The 18,284-nt window shown below is 36.8% G+C and overlaps 1 pseudogene; it reads left to right on the plus strand.

Moving 5' to 3' along the window:
• Positions 1-17,947, plus strand: part of LOC118986777 (GTP-binding nuclear protein Ran-like) — a 33,585-nt pseudogene extending 15,638 nt beyond the window's left edge.
• The last annotated feature ends 337 nt before the right edge of the window (positions 17,948-18,284 follow it).

Genomic DNA, 18,284 nt, shown 5'->3' on the forward strand with positions numbered 1-18,284 from the left:
TTTTAGTTTGATGTTGTCCTACTTACTTATTTTTGCTTTTCTTGCCTTTATGTTGCTGTCAAGTCTAAAAAAAATTGTTGCCAAGACCAATATCAAGAAGTTTAACATCTATGTTTTCTTCTAGGAATTTTGTGGTTTCCGGTATTACATTTAAGTTTGTTTTCTTTAAAATATTTTATTTATTCGTTTTTAGAGAGAGGGGAAGAGAAGGAAAGAGAGGGAGAGAAACATCAACGTGTGTTGCCTCTCGTGCATCCCCTGCTGGGATCTGGCCTGCAACCCAGGCTTGTGCCCTGACTGGGAATCGAACTGTGGTTGTTTGGTTTGCAGGCCCACGTGAAATCCCCTGAACTACACCAGCCAGGCCTGCACTTAAGGTTTTAATTCAATTTGAGGTCATTTCATGTATGATGTGAGATGAAGGTCTAGTTTCATTCCTTTCAATGCTCTTGTCCGGTTTTCCCACCACCATTTGCTGAAGAAATTGTCTTTTCCCATTGCGTATTCTTGGCTCCTTCATCATAAATATCTTCACCATATATATGTGTGAGTTTATTTTGGGGTTCTCTACTCATTCTCTCTGACATGAGTCTGTTTGTATGTGAATACCATACTCTTGATTACTGTAGCTTTGTAATGTAGTTTGAAATCAGGGAGCCTAATACTCCCACTTTGTATGTTCTTCTTTCTCCAGATTGCTTTGGCTATTTGGGGTACTTTGTAGTTCCTACAAATTTCAGGATTATTTGGTCTATTTCTGTAAAAACTGCCTTTTGAATTGTAATAGGGATTGCACTCAATCTATAGATACCTGAGGGTATTATGGACCTTTTAACAATATTCATTCTTCCCATCATGAGCATGGAATATATTTGCATTTACTTGTAATTTTTTTCAATTTTGTTCAACATCTTATAGTTTTCAAGGAAAAAAAAAGCAGATTGCTATGGGAGCCTAGTACTACATAGGATATTAATATATGAAATATTATGTCATTACTGGAAATATTTGCATTCTGGTATGCTATTATAGTTTTAAGTTATCACAATCTTTAAAATATATAGAGAGCTCTGGCTGGTGTAGCTCAGTGGATTGAGCACAGGCCTGTGAACCAAAGGGTCACTGGTTCAATTCCCAGTCAGGGCATATGCCTGGGTTGCAGGCCAGGTCTCCAGTAGGAGAAGCATGAGAGACAACCACACATCAATATTTCTTTCCCTCTCTTTCCCCCTCCCTTTCCTTTTCTCTAAAAATAAGTAAATAAAGGGCCCTGGCTGGTGTAGCTCAGTGGATTGAGCACGGGCCTGCAAACCGGATGATCGCGGTTCGATTCCCAGTCAGGGCACATTGCCTGGGTTGCAGGCAGGTTCCCTGAAGGCCAACTCCCAGCAGGGGACGCACGAAAGGCAACCATACATTGATGTTTCTCTCCCTCTCCTTCCCCTCTAAAGATAAATAAATAAATAAAATCTTTAAAAAAATAAATAAATAAAAATAAAAATAAGTAAATAAAATCTTTATATATGCAGTTTACTCTAGCAATAAAATATCCTAGATTTTATAAAATGCAGACACAAAAATCAAAAAGCATATATTGAGAAAAAATTAGTCTGTTATACAAATTTGAATAATAATGTTTATCATTTTTCTACTAATATTTTTCTAATCACACTATTTGTGTATTTTTCTGTCAGTATGAGAGATATCAGTTCACTAAGTCATTCTTTCTGCTCTCCTTTCTACACTCAGGTTACAGACAACAAATATTTTCCTTCTAATTAAAATTAAAATAAATACATTAAAATGTCCCGATTTAAACATCTAGTACTGATTTACAACTCAACTAAGGAGGATGGGGAATTCCCCTCTCTCTTCGGACTAGCAAAAAGATAGTGAAGTCAGAGGATCTGTGGAAAGACTGATGACATTCCTGTCAGCTAGGTGTTTTTTTTAGGCTACACCCAGTCCCCAAACCCACTTAAGCAGTCATTGTTTCTGCCTGTCAAGCAGGATACTTCTTAGCCTTTGTGAATATTTCCCTAATACTTCCACCAATCATTTTTTATCTCTGCTGCCAACCTGCGCTTTCATTAGCAAATGTAAAATAGATGCTTGTGAAGTATGGCAACATAAAGTGGAACTGAACCAATTCAGTCTTCTGAAGGAGTTTTTACTTACATGTAACGAGAATTGTTTCACTACTAGGGAAGGCTTTGGAAATCACTGCTCACCTAATATTATTTTCCCCTGTCAACAAGTTGGTCATGTCTATTATTCCAGGTTTTCAGCCAAAAATGAGGAGGAGTTTATCCTAGCTTTTTAATCCCTCATTTCAATATAAAAATTATCAGCAAAACCTACTGGTTGCACCTTTGAAGTATATTGTGAGTCTGATTCCTCTACAATCTCACATCAGTTCAAGGATTACCATCTTGCCTGTATCATTTTAACAGCCTCCCGAAGAGTCTATCTGAGTTCCACCATAAGTCTATTCTTTATACCTCTAACATAACGTAACCCAAACTATGTCCTTCTAAACTCAAAGCCTTTCAGTAAATGCCCATTTTATAAGAAATAAATTCCAAAGTCCTTATTAAAGCTGACAAGTTCTGCACGCCCTGACTCCTCACAATGTCTCAGACCTTGTCTCCTGTCACTCTGCTGTCACAGTGCCCCAGTCACACCACTTCTTTGTAATCCCACAAATATGCAAAGCAAGTTCCTCCCTTGGCCTGAAGTGCTCTTACATCAGCTCTCACTGGGGCTCCTGCCCTTTCTTAATTTATATCTCTACTGAAGTGTTGAGACATTTCTTGACTGGTTAAAATAGCAGTCTTGTGAATTTTTCTGTCCCTTTATTTACTTAATTTTTTAAAAGATTTTATTCATTTATTTATTTTTACAGAGGGACAGGAAGGGACAGAGAGTAAAAGAATCACCAACATGCGGTTGCCACTCGCACACCTTTGACTTGGGACCAGGCCTGCAACGCACGCATGCGCCCTAACTGGAAATCAAACTAGAGACCCCTTGGTTCGCAGGCTGGCACTCAATCCAGTGGACCACACCAGCAGGGGCTATTTAACTCATTTTTTTATTAGCACTTACCACCAAACACACACATACGTAGATATGTGCAAATAGAAATGTATATTTGTGTGTAATATGTGTATACACATACATAAAATATATGTAATATGTATAATCTTTAGCCACGAGACTTTAACTCCATAAATTCCAACAAGAGTATAAATCCCATAAGGATAAAGACTATATTATTGACCATGCGTGTAACAGTGGGAAATTGTAACCCACCACACCGTTCTTTTGACAGTGGTTTTGTAAGTGCTGATTCTGATTAACGTGTATATACACAAACAGCATGTTTGTACGAGAATCCTGGGAACTAACTTCAGAAGATACAGACCCTGACCTTCAGGCATCCTAGCTCTGGAGATCTGCCAACCTTTAACCATGCAGCCAGGATGACATGAAATCAGGATGATATGAATCCCAAATGATGCATCCTGGATCATCACTTGCCTTATCGGAATGGACTGTGCTCATCTGCATGTCAAGAACTTTTTAACCCCCTTCTTTGATATCTTTGTTCGATTCCCCCCTCTCTCCTTATAAACACCTCTGCGTCTACTGAGATGTGGAGATGGGCTTTGAGACATGAGTGACCCATCTTCCTGGGTAGATGGGCTTTGAATGAGTCCCTCAATCTTCCATGTGGCTGGCGTCTGAATAAACCACTTCCCTTTACATCAGCACCTGCCTCTCAAGTATTGGGTTTCATAGTGGCAGGCAGCTAGACCTATGTTTTGTTATATGCTCGTGACCCAAGACAATATCTGGCACATAGTAAGCATTCAATAAATTTTTAATAGATGTATTCCTCTCTAGTAAAGGAATATATTCTTGAAAACAGTTTATATACATAATATTTAATAGATAAAAAGAAAGTCTGAGATGTATCCAAAAAATAAGAGTACCTTTCAAAGCTCAGGCATTGAATTGAGGGGTGTGAAAGAATTTACATAGTGGATATGTAAAGGAAAGAGGATGAGTCATTTTGATCTCAGATTGTTTCTGAATGAAGCTCCTGAAGGTCCTTCCGAAAAGGAGGTGCATTGAGCAGGGACTGACGGATCGCAGCTGCATAACAACTCCTCTTAATAATCTACTTTCCGTACAACCAGAGAAGGGAGGTGCACCCTCACTGTCTGCTGTCCTCCAGAACTATCCTCCCATTGATAGTACAATCTGAACCGACCCAATTAATGAAACCACAGTATGGAAATGCGGACAAGAATGGTTGGATGAATGAATCAAAATTAGTCATTAGCGCAAAAGCTCTGACATTTTTCATCCTCGATTAAATATTCTAACAATATGTGTCAAAACCTTAAAATAATAAAAGAAGACAAAATCTGCTTAAAGACTGGTAAACCTGTATCAATACCTCTGAGTTTGTCAAGACACATCAAGCTGAGAATAACTCAGTCAATTCATATTTGCCTGTGTCTCTGCTGGACACCATGGCTTCCAGGAACTTAGTTTTTCTTTTTAAGAAGGGTCAAAGAATCTGCGTTCACTTTCGGACTGAGTGATAAATTGTTACTGACACCAAGATCATTTTAAGAGGGGTGTAGTGAAACACGATGCATTAGAACGGGCACTGCATTGAAAACGAAAGACGTGGATTTCAGTTCTATCTCCTCACCTTATTTTCTGAACAATGTTGGATGAAACTGACTTTCAATTACCCACTGAAAAACATCATTATATTAGGTGCAAGATCCTTAAGGAAGGGATATGAATATCAGAATTATTTGAAGGACTTTATCAAATCACTCATGTCCCTTTGTGGTCTTTAACCAAGAAGCTAAATTCCACCCTTTGGGGAACAATTCCAGTAGTTACCTATAGGAATCCTTTGAAAAGATCAACTTTAAATCTAAATTTATGAATGAAAGAGTTCCCACTAGCTCCAGATGCAAATATTTGTGTAGTTAGAGGAGTAATTTAAGTAGCAGTTTATTTCTTCTTAATGCCAATTCTATTCTATTTTGTTTCTTGATTTACTGCTTACTTTAATAACGGAGAAGTTGTGATATTCAGTAATCATATGTGATCTGGAGAGGGAAAATCTACTGGTATGAGTAACTTCATAGGGTTAATAACTGGCTTGAATATGTCTTCACTGAGTTTCACTAAATTTTTAGAACCCAAGACAGCAAGCAACTAACTTTAAAATTTTATTTTATTTTATTTTATTTTAAAGATTTTATTTATTTATTTATCTTTAGAGGGGAAGGAGAGAGGGAGAGAAACATCAATGTATGGTTGCCTTTTGTGCGACCCCTGCTGGTAGTTAGCCTGCAAGGAACCGGCCTGCAACCCAGGCATGTGCCCTGACTGGAACCAAACCTCGATCCTCTGGTTCGCAGGCCCGCGCTCAATCCACTGAGCTACGCCAGCCAGGGGTCTAATTTTAAAATTTTAAATTTAGAGGAACATTATTTAAAATATTAAAAAATAAAAACACCAAAAAAAGGAGAACACAAACCATCGATCATAGTGAAGACCAGGCAGCTAATAAGCACAAAGCCTATACGCTAACGATGGGAAGAACCAGGAGGTGCTCATCTGACAGGCTTACTAGCAACCACACTACCAGGCTTTTTGAAGACTACAATTTTTTTCCTTGTTTTTTTTGAAAATATCCTTGACTCTGGCAGTAAAATGCATATATTGACTTTTTAATGTTGGCAAAATAAATACCTCACAGTTAGATTTTCAGCTACTTTGTCTATTCAAAAAATCTCTTGTAAATCCCAATAAAAATCTTGTATTAAATACAGGAAAATCAACAATTTCATTGCAGTCTTAATGATTATTATGAAGTTAAAATTCATTCATGTGCCAAGTTAAAAATACAGCTACTGTATTCAATAACAAATCAAGGGCAAAATGAAATACAATAAAATTTAATATGTATGTCATCAGATATGATTAGCATTTAATATGATGTTTTAAACTTTTTAATTATTTTTATTTTGTCATACTGGAAGGTGCCTTTTGAACAGGAACTCAACAAAGTAAATGAACTCAATGCTTTACAGAAACAAATTTTCAGCGCTAATGTAATAAGGATATTGAAAACAGATAACCAGTGAAAGGTTTTCTTTAAATCTAAATGGGTTTGACAACCTAAGTATATAAACTCAGTTCTATACTTAGCAGTTTCTAAATAGCCATCTTCTCTGATTCTGAGATGGAAAGAAATATATTCATGGATGAATGTAATTGTTTTAAATGTTATTTGTAGAATAAAATGTAAAATAGAGTACTTTCATATGAAATGATTAGTATGAATAATCAATGGGATTTGCCTTAAATTTACTATTATAATATACATTTTATGTGTTATATTGTTATTCTCACAGAATATATCCCACATTTAATCAAGCTTGATGCTGCAGCATGTGTCTAATACATACAAACAGCCTGTGAGTTCAAGTTTATGTTCCGAAAACAGTCACTTCCTCTGGAGGCATGAGCTGTGATCATAAATGAGAGGACTATAATTACCCTCCGATCACTCCGCTGTTAAAGTATGAGTGATTTTGAAAAAATTAAGAGTTTCAGCACAAATACTTTAATTACACACATTTTTGTTTTATATTTTCTCACATCAGAAGAGTAAACTTTGGAAGGCGAACCTAAATCTTGAAAGTTTGCTTAACTTCAGAATTCTATTGCTACTTCAAGCAGAATTAAAGGAGGATTCATAAAACGTTCCATATACAAAACACTCTCACCAATATCTTCTTCTCTTTACTTCTAGGGTCTCTTAACTAAGTTAAATTCATTGTAAATAGGTTAAAATACACAAATATTTCTCAAGTAAAATGAATGTACTTTTTCAAGGCATAGAGGGATTGCATGACTGTTTTCAACTTATGTCTATCATTTTCGTGACATGTACTCCTAGATAAGTGACTTACCTGAAAGTTTTTACATGATGGCGCAAAATACATGTCAGTTCCCTCTCCACACCATAGCTACCTCATCTAGTCTACTTGATTTTGAATATGGCACAATATTAATATGATGGGGAATAAGCTTGGTTTACAAATGCATTTGAAAAGCTTTCCATGACAGAACTGTTTAACTATCCAACCAAGATTCATGATCTCTCCTTACTAATATGGGAGGCCTGTTACCCATCCAAAGTCTACAGTGCCAATTTTTGGACACCTGTGGGCAATGACAAAAATATAAGATGAGTGAAAATGATGTTGCAGGCTGAGAAACAACTCTACTTTATTCACACAGTTTGGGGTTTTTTTTTATGAAACTAAATGCAAAAGATTTAAAAGTCTTAAAAGATGTTGAAAACAAGATGGAATTACTTGGTAGAAGGCTGACGATCAACCAAGAGCATGTGGATTGGATCACACTTGAGCAGTAAATAATCTTCAGTCATATAAACAAACCAAAACTCTCTTGTGTTTGTGTGGTTTGAGCATCAGCCTCTCATGTTACCTAAACTAACATAGGTATTAGTAATTTGAAGTAGGGGACTTCCTTTGACAAACACTTTGCCTGAGTAACATTGTTTTAGTGATCAGGCAGCAGACAGTGAGGAAACTGATGAGAACTGGGAAAGATGTATTTCTGTATTATGCACAACAAAATATTCGGTAAAGCTATCAACAGCAAGACATTGGAAGTCACCCAACTTGCAACTCTAGGAAAGAAAAACGAAAATGTAAATATTAAAATTGGTATTACCCCTTCGTATATTTTGTATTATTGTGTGTTTTCATTCTTCACATATTTTAAGCTCCATAAATCATTACTGTTATTGCTGTTTTGTATGAACAGTATAGGTTTGAAATGTTCCACATATTTATCTTACCTTCCAAATTTTCATAATTCTATCTGGAATCATTTTACTTCTGACATTCTGAGGAATTTCCTAAATATCCATTTCTTCAGAACTGCTGGTGGTGACTTCTCACTTTTTGTTTGTCTGAAATATCATTAATTACTTTGTCTACATTTTGGAGGATTATTTTGCTTGACATAAAGTTCACATAGACGAGTCTTCTCTAGCATTTTTCAGATGTCATTCTATTGATTTCTGACTACAATCATTCCCACTGAGTAAGTAGTTGCAAGGCTTTGAAGATAAAAGGCCTATTTTACTTCTATTGTTTTTAAGATTTTCTATTTGTTTTCAATTCTTATAATTTTTCTCCAATATGTCTGGGTATGATTTCTTTGTATGTGTGTTCTGCTAGAGATATTCCAGTAGAGACGCTCTCCAAGTCTTTCATCAATTTTACCTAATTCTTGGTCATTATCTACTCAAATATTTTCTCGGTCATATTTTCTTTCTCTTTCTAGAACTCTCGATCCTATTCATGTGTTTCATATGTATCTGATGATATTTATCTTTCAAAGATTCAAACTAGATATTTTTTATTGAATTATGTCTTCTGTTTCCATTCTTACAAAGTTCTTAATTTTAGCCCTATTATGTCATTTTTCATTTCTAATTTTATAGTAACATTCTCTAACTTTGCATCTTTTCACCCACGTATTTTCCTGTTTTCTTCAAAATGTTCATTATTGTTATGTTAATGTTCTTAACTACTAACTGATTACTAGATTGCCTGGGAATCTGTTTCTATTGTCTCTTTTTTTCTCTTTGTTTCTGATTACATGATCCTATCTTATAACAGGCTTAGTGTCAAAGGAATAACACATGCTGTATGTAAAACTTGTAGCTCCAGATGGTAATTTCTTTCTCCGTGGAGGATTTTTATTCTCTCTGCCCAGGAACTAAGTAGCATCTAGATTATGGTTTTGTTAAGACTCCTTTGATTTCTCACTTCTAAAGCGAGCTCCTCAGCGTATTCATCCAAGATCCATGTGCTCATTAGGCCTCTTCTGCTGGCGGATCTTGAACACTATTGTTTTGTAAGAGAGGTAACCGTAGGCCAGGATATGTAGGGACTCTGGCTTTTACTCCGATTGAAATGGGATCAAATGCAGGTTTTTAGTAGAGAAGTGACACAAAATTAATTATGTTTTAAATGGATCACTTAGTTGTTGTAATGGGAAGAAACTGCAAGGGATAGGAAACCATTCAGAAGTCTGTTAAGAACATCTAGTCTGTACATGGTGGTTAAGGAAGAGTGGGGGTTAGATGGTATATATACTTAGAAATTACTGTTAATGTGATTGTCTGATAACTGAATGTGAGGTAAGGGAGAAAAACAGGGGTCGAAGATGAATCCACGTCTTAGGAACACAGAAATTGGAAGAATTAAATGCTATCATTTAAGACAGAGATGACTTTTATGGAATTTGGAAGCAGTGATATTATAGGAAGAGGAGCAGATTGGGAGTTCAGTTTGTGATGCATTAATTGTAGGCAAATGGGTATATAGCCTCCAAGTCAGGGGAAAGTTTGGCTAGAGAGAGAAATTGTGAGTGGTATTTACCAACTGAAATCAATCTAAGAAAAAAAAATAAGAAACCCCTAAGTGAATAGAATCAAATTGAGGAATGAGAATATTTATTGTGAGATCTTTTTCTCTCCATTTCTGTTATTTTAAACCTATGTTGTCTATGACGAGCTGAGATAGCCGCCTAAATTCCAATAAAGAGAATTCAGATTTGCCAGAAGAAATGAACTAATCAGTACTCAAACTAAAAAAAAAAATAGAAACTTTCAATGAGTTATTTTTCAGCTGTCAGTATCTGCCAAATTCAAGCTGATGTAAAAGAGACTCAGGACAGATTTCTATCAAGGAAGATGGCTGCCTTTTACCACCACGCTACACACCCTTTTCTTGTATTCACTTTAATCATTTTCATCTCTGTCTTTTCCATTTTCACACCATTTTTACAACCTAAAATGTGAACATGTCCTTATGTCAATAGAAGGCAATAAACTAGTTATGACATAATTTTCAATTGTTTAGAAAGCAAATAGCCTGCTAAAATAGAAATTAGGGTAAAGGAGGAAAAAGAAAACACAAATATGTTCTTAAAATAGAGAGTCAGAGATCTAGGGAGCAGCACCGTGTGAAGCTGAATGATTTTGACAACGGTGTTAAATAGGTTGCAGATACTTGATTTGTCTTTCAATTTCCAACAAGAACCGGCACTTAGAGCAATGGGGAAAAATGTAAGCTATATCTGCGAACATTTCAAAATACCAGCTTCCTCATTTCAAATAACGTGGTAATAAAAGAAAAGAAATAAAGTTATTATTAGTTTAAGAAGACCCATAAAAAACTAGAATATATATATGTGATATGTATATGTACATCACCTTTTTGAATAACGGCATTTATTTTTTAAATAAAATTTTTCATTAAAATTTGGCATAAATTACAGTATTTCTATAGTTAGTAGATATGTTTACATTCAAGGCACTAAGAAATGATACACCATAGGAGAACCAAGCTCATCTTAAAAAGTGATCTACAAATAACCTGAGAAATATATCACTCCCAGCACCTATCACTCCAACTTTTTTAAAAATGAGTTTTTTGGAGTATAAACCACATAGAATTTCATCACTTTTTCTGTAATAAGAAGGAGTAATAAATTATACCTAGAAATATTATGAAACAATGCTAGAATTTTTTCTATGTGTGATTTCTATCTTGTGCAAAGAAACAGACTACTTTTTAAAAAATATTTTATTTATTTATTTTTAGAGAGAGAGGAAAGCAGGGAGAGAGAGAGGGAGAGAAATATTAATCAGTTGCCTCCCACACACCTGCAACCAGGGACTTGGCCCACATCCCAGACACGTGCCCCAGCCGGGAATCAAATGCTGGCAACCTCTTGGTCTGCAGTCTGGTGCTCAGTCCACTGAGCCACACCAGCCAGGGCCAGAATACTTTTTAAAAAAAGGTTTAAGCCCTGGCTGGTGTAGCTCAGTGGATTGAGCGCGGGCCTGTGAACCAGAGAATTGCGGTTTGATTCCCAGTCAGGGCACATGCCTGGGTTGCAGGCTGGTTCCTTGCAGACCAACTCCCAGCAGGGGCCGCACAAAAGGCAACCACACATTGATGTTTCTCTCCTTCCCCTCTAAGATAAATAAATAAATAAAATCTTAAAAAAAAAGGTTTAAGGGCTCTGCCTTCAAAAGATGTCCATGATCCTACCACACAAAATCTAGGGTCTGAATCCCCGTCATTTCTCATCTGTTTTATTTCAATAGTCTCCCAACTGTTCTTTCTACTTTATCCTCTGGTCACACAAACTTTATTCTCAGCACAGAACACAGAGTTATCCTTTTAAAGTGTTGATATGAGACGACAGTCCTGCTTTGACCTCCCTTTCTGAGAGCCACTTCAGTCACTCAGCTTCCTGCCTCCCGGGCCCCTTTCCACCCTCCCGTGCACCAGATACCCGTCTTCCACAGAGAGCCTACTAGTTCCCTCTCCCCGCCGTGCCTGCAAAACTAACTGCCTTGCTCTTTCAGGTTTTTGCTCAGTATCACCTTCCAAAGGGTACTCAGCCAACTCCACCATGCCCTTAATGCTCCCAGTTCTCCTGTTCTCCTCTGGTTCCTTTCCCACAGTGCTTCTCAACTAACATACTATAATTCACTTACTGCTTATGTCCATTTTTTTTTATTGAACATCTTCCCTGCTACAAGGGGAGTTCCAAGAGGTCAAGAATCCTTGATGTTTTACTTACTGATATATCCTAAATGCTTGGAAGTGTGCCTGCCACCTAGTGTTTTACTGAACATTCTATTACTACTGGAGAACATTATGCTAATTGAAATAAGCCAGTCAGAGAAAGATAAATCTCAGTCAAATGTGGAATTTAATGAATAAAGTGAACTAGCAAGCAAACTATAGAGAGACTCATAGATAAAGAGCAGGCTGAGAGCTATGGGAAGTGGGTTGCGGGGAAGAGGGATGGAGCAAAAAAGAAAAAGATTCATGGACATGGACAACAGTGTGGTGATTGCAAGGGTGAGGAAGTATAAGGGGGCTAAATGGTGATAAAAAATACAATAAAACAAACTATGAAAACAATAAAAATAAAAAATAAAACACATGAAGAAAAAGTTCAACTTCAAGTCGAAAATATTATCAAGAATATTTTCAAAAAACAGGAGAATTGAAAATGACTCAGTATTATCCAAAAAGAAAAAAGATCAAGAGACATCACACAGCATGTTCCCTCTGTTTCTTTTTGAATCCAAGACTGTCCCACCAATTAATTCCCACACATACCAGTGATTTTGCTTTGCCTAAAATTGCTTCATAGGAAATCACAATAGTATCAAAAGAAAGACCACAATTACACTGAGTTGTTTTTGTAAAGAAATAGGAAGAGGCAGAGCTGGAAAAATAGTGTTTTATTTACTGACACAGTGGGAGTATTTTAATGAATGATCACATTATGTACATTTAGTGTTTGTCTTTACTTAAAAGGAGCCACAGTCTTTTTATTTCTTTTGTTCACAAGGTAAAATAAAATATTTATTCTAACTTTCTTCTTCACTTGTTTCTGAAACACTGTGTCATAATATGGCATAAAAGAAAAGTACTAAATAGGTTTAATAAACTTGTCATTGAAAAGAAAATGTTTGGAAAGTTGGTTTGTGGTACTGACAAAAATAGTTATAAATAAACATATCCCTTAATATTAAAATATTAGTTTAGATAAAATGATAGTGATATATCTAAATAGGGTAAAAGCCACAGCATTTATTTTTTTTCTGGAAGAAAACTTATGCAATGTGCCAATCAAAAAAGAAAAGATGAAAGCATACTTAATTGTACTCCTTGCCCCAATAATCATAATGTAATAACAAATATACGAGGGACATTCAGTCTTCTTGACTGGTTCAACACAGCCAGCTACCCTCTCCATTTCTACCATAAAAATCCTGACAAATGTCACTGTGTCCTGAATGCTGCCAACTCCTATCGAAGTGTCCTCAAACTTCAGCTCAAGGCGCTTACGCTGTAGAAAATCTTCAGACAGAATATATACTTTGCTCAAAGAAAAAAAACCGATGGAAAAGTAAATGAAAAGGTTGGCCATGTCTTCAGATAGATCATGTATCTTTTCACCTCCAAAGAGTAAAAACTGGAGAAAAGCCTTTCGGATGCATTGAGGGTAGGAAGGGCCGTAAGTTTTCAGCTTCAACATCAGGGACTTCTAACGGAAAGAACCGTAGGCATGTTGTAAACGTGGGAAGATATTCAGACAGAGGACACCTCTGGTTTGTTACAGTTATTTACTAAATTGCTTATTTACTAATCTACAGTACTTCTTTGAGCCGGCAGGGATTCTCATCCGTTTTATCTTCTCTGGCATCACCACAGCAAAACACACAGCTCGATACACCTAACGACTGAAGGCGTTTAGAACATGCACCCCAAAATATGCCTCTCTGCCATATTGATTGTTTTGAGCTAAAGGCGATTGAGAAATCGAAGAAGCAGGAAAGGCTCTCTGATCACTCCTGCCCTCTTCCGCCCACAAGCGGGTCATAAAGTTCCCCATGACAATGGGCCCTTCTTCTACCAGGAAGAAAAGAGCATTCTTATTACCAGACACCAAGTTTGACCTGTATAAGCAAACCTACTGGAAAAAAACCCCAAAACCTTTTCCTGTTAATTTCCTCTGTATGTTTCCTAGTCCCAGTAGCACTGTTGCCTTCGCCCCTACCCCAAGACGTGTGTCTTGTCACATCTTCATAATTTATTTATCTTTGTTTAAAAAGATGTATGAGCTTCTGAGCCTAAAAGCCTGGGTAAGCCTTTATTTTCCTTTTGAAAACTCCCATGTGCATGTAAAAATATTTTTTAAAATGTGTGATTTTCTCCTGTTAATCTACCTCGTGTCAGTTTCATTTTAGGCCCAGTCACGCTATGAGTGATAAAAGCCTCTCCCATGTAGCTAGTGTTCAGCAAATTCTGAGTATGCACTCCCACCAGCAGAGCTGAGTGCTTACCAATATTCAGCTACATTTCTTGTTTCTGCCAGTCGTATTTTTTACTGCGATCATATAAGTAAATAAATCATATCCAAATTGATGATGTCATTGAGGATGGATAGCTATGTAATTTAAGTCAAATGCTTTGAAAGATTCTGTAATTGTGGGTCACTAACATAATCTCTAAAAAAATTGGAAATTACAGGCCACGTTACATATGTGATTATATTAGTAAGAAATAGTACAGCCCTGGCCAGTGTGGCTCACTCGGTTGGGCATCATCCCACAAAGCAAAAGGTCACCAGTTTGATTCCCAGTCACAGCATATGCCTGGGCTGAGGGTTCAGTTCTTGGCTGTGGAAAACCAACTGATGTTTTTTTTCCTTTTCTTTCTCTCTCTCTCTCCCCTGTCTTTCTAAAAATGAATAAAATCTTTAAAAAAAGAAAAGGTACAATTTCTCTCAGCTGACCCATCAAAGCAAAGGTCTTGGAAGCCCATTGACAAATAAATATAAAGTCACTTGTTTTGATGTAGAGTAAAATGTTGAATTTTTTTCCCGATATTTCACTTCAAACAATTATTTCAGTTAGCTTTCCACCCATGAGACCTAAGTTGAATAGGACGGATATTTTTACATAATGTATAGAACATGTAGCCTAGGGCAGACTTTGGCAAGTTTGTGTGTGTCATTATTTCATGTTGTTGATGAAGGTAAACAAGTTCTGCCAATCCTAATGATTCTCGGAATAAACACATCTTAGTTTTATTCATGCTTTATGGGTGGCCGACTACTAATATTCCCCTTTCTTTGGAAATGTTAGCTCTGATGAAAACATTGTTTATGTAAATGACTGTTCCAGACAATCAAAGTTTCCAAGGAAACATGTTTCAGACTCTTCAACAGAATATACAAACAAAAACTTCTTTTCTGATTAAATTGCCTCTGAGTGAGGGAAAAAGCCTGAAACAATAAGCCAATTCAAAGAGATAAAAAAAAATAACTGGCAAAGTGATTGTAGTGGCTTTGTTCAAAAGCCATGAAAAGCATTCTCTTTCATTTTATAGATTTTAGTACCCAGTATCAATATTTGCCTATTGAGAGATTAAACATAAATTAGGTTTAAATGCTCTAGAATTTTCTCGGTGGTGCCTTTCCTTCTGAATAATATCCATTCAGCTAGCTGATTATAAAAATTAAATTGTCCAAGATTTTCTGACAGTTTTTAGCCTTCTTTCTATAGAAAGAAAACGATGTGACTTCCCTGCTTTAAAAAAATGGAAATAATGGAGATCACACACAAAAAAAGGAAACTAGAAAGTTTTTCCCAGTCGTAGTATTGTGAAAGTTAGTTATGTGTTCAGATTACATTTACAAGCACTTACCATTTTATACATTAAATAATTACTTTATCACTGTACAAAACAAGGTGGAAGAGGAAGGAGTCATATAAGATGCTACTTATCTTTCAACGACGCCATCCACCACTCTGAAGCCAAGCAAATAGGTGTTGTTTTCTATCCTTTAAACACACCATGCAGTTACACCTTTGCTAGCAAAAATGAACTCACAGAGTCCATACAGGAAGAAAAAGTTAACGCTTGTCTATGCCTGCTCCAGACTGCAAACATGGGTTATAAAGAACCCATGTAACTCACAGTTACACTGTGAGTCTGTTTTTTTTTTCTCAGAAGCTTATAGTATTTAAAAAGAAAGAAAAAAAAGACCAACAGAAATAACATGTCAAAGAATACCAGACCTAGACAATAGTTCAAGTTGTAAAGACATTTTATTCAGAACTACTCAGATAGAGGGCAAGAAGCTTCTGTAAAGAAATGGACTCAATTCCAAGTACAACATTTATAGCCAAGGATCTGGAGTAGGAGATGAGGGTGATCAGTGGGTAAAAACATTACTAAAAGGAAATACAAGGGTTACGTAAGGAAGCATTCTAGGTACACTGACCTAATGAGATCTGTGGTAAGGACAGGCTAGGATGACCACACTCAGATACCACAGATATCACCTGGGAGATGGTAGAAAATGAAGAACCTGACCTGATATCAAGGATAAAGATACTGAGAGTAGAGGATTCTGGCTGAACCAACTTAGCAGGATTCTTGCTAAAACTGGGCAATGTGAAAAAAGAACATGGAAGTTCAAAATTTAAGGCCTTTTGGGAAAAGGATTCAGAGGACCTTGACTAAAGTTTGATTGACAAGAGATTTTCGTCAGGCCCTAAGCAAAAAGAAGAATTTCCCTAAAGAGCGCTGCTAGAATCTTGTACCTTTTGCAAAAACAAGGAGACTACACTTAAGGTGTAGGTGAGTAGCTCAGCACAGTGAAAGAGGGGATGTGTATAAAGAGCAAACTAAAACATTCAGAAGAGATAGCCAAATGCGGTGACAATATCTGTCATGAAATCAAATAGGAATGGATGAACACTAGTTAAATATAGCACATAAGCAAGATGGTTGATATCTGAGTTTGAAATTCCCCAGAAGCAAACACCCCAAAAGGGGTTAGAATATAGAATAATGTGTGTTGGGAAGTGACCCAGGTAAATGCCTGTAAAAGTTTGAAGAGAAAAGAAGGAAAGGAAGGAAATAAAAGATGAAACACAAGTAAATCATCACTGGGGGTGTCTGAAATTGAATGTCACTGAGGGACCATGGGAGAAGGTGTAGAATATGCTTCAGAGTTACCCCACAGGAGGAACAGGAACCTGTGATAGTCACCACATCTTATCCAATATTTCTGAGGACCACTTCTAGAGGTATGAGCAGTCCAGCACTTTTGCTTTGCACTGCCTTTGGAGCCAGTCAGCTAATGCAGCCATGAAATGCCCACAAGGGGAGAGTCATGTGTGTCTGCAAAGAGCAAACTTCAGCATTTTGAGTGAATACTAACAGATATGGATAAGACACCAATAGCAATTGCCAAAGTTTGAATCACTGAGATGAAATCTTGTCATACTTAGCAAGGACACATTCCCTAAAATCAAGAATCCTGTTGTAGGGTGGCTGAAGAGAGTCCTTAAAATGGGATCTATAGTTTTGTGGTTAAAAATTTTTAAATGCTGGATTTTGAAGAAGATGCACATCATAACAGAAGAATGTACGATAAGAGTAGAGCGTGGCAAAGATTTGCAGTTTAATTGCTGGAGGCTGAAGAAATGTAAAAGGAGCTTTCAATACCAACTGCAAAACTTTCGACAGGTCTTTGAAAAGTCTGAAAAGGATATTTTGTAAGAATTCTCAAATGTTACCACAATATCGAGAAGACAATATATAGGTCAGGTCAAGAAAGCACAATTAAAGAGTGAACATTAAGATGGGGCCTGGGATGGTGCTCAGAGAGAGCCCCAAATTCAGTTCAAATTTATGTTGGTTGATGATGGTGGGACTGAATTTTTCACAAACTACATTTGTGAAATGTCATCTGACTGGTGAATTTGAAAAGAAGTATGTAGCTACCAACAGAGGACTCTTTAAGCTCAATGTTCAAGATACAGTGTGTCAGGAGAAATTGGGTGGACCAAGAGATGGCTATTGCATTCAAGCCCAGTAACTTCTAGAGTTACTTATGAGAACGTGCTTAACTAACATAGAGATCTAGAACAAATGTGTTAAAACATCCCCATTGTGTTGTATGGTAGCAATGTGGATATTAAAGACAGGAAAATTAAGGCAAAATCGTTCTTTTTCACTGAAAAAAGAATCATCGGTACTACGACATTTCTGCAAAAGTAACTACAATTTTGCAAAGCCCTTCCTCTGGCTTTCCAGAAAACTAACTGGAGATCCTAACTTAGAGTTTGTCGCCGTGCCTTCCCTTTAACCACCTACAGCTGTCGGGGCCCAGCTCTGGCTGGAAAGATGAACATAACCTAGAGGATGCTCAGACCACCATTCTCATGGATGAGGATGACAACCTGTGAGAAGGGGAAGCTGGAGCCCAGCATCCGAAGTCGAGTTTTATATGCAACTATTTCATGATGTCAATGGTGCAGCGTTACGCTCCTTTATTGTATAGCTAAGCAGAACATGTACTTGATCTTTGGGTTGCTGAAGGAGATGAATGGGCTTTGGAGTGAATGTGACACTTAAAAAATACCTTCATTTTGGACCCTGCGTATTTAGTTGTGTTGGAATGCAGTTGTTTTCTTACTGAATGTCAAACATAAGACTGCAGTCACATGACAATATTCAGGACTGAAACCTTGTTTATTACTGTCATTCCCATTCTCTTTCATTCAGAGTCAGAATAAACTCTAT

Source organism: Sturnira hondurensis, unplaced genomic scaffold (assembly GCF_014824575.4).
Source record: "Sturnira hondurensis isolate 20B ecotype Veracruz unplaced genomic scaffold, ASM1482457v3 Scaffold0004474, whole genome shotgun sequence".
NCBI classification, from domain to species: domain Eukaryota; kingdom Metazoa; phylum Chordata; class Mammalia; order Chiroptera; family Phyllostomidae; genus Sturnira; species Sturnira hondurensis.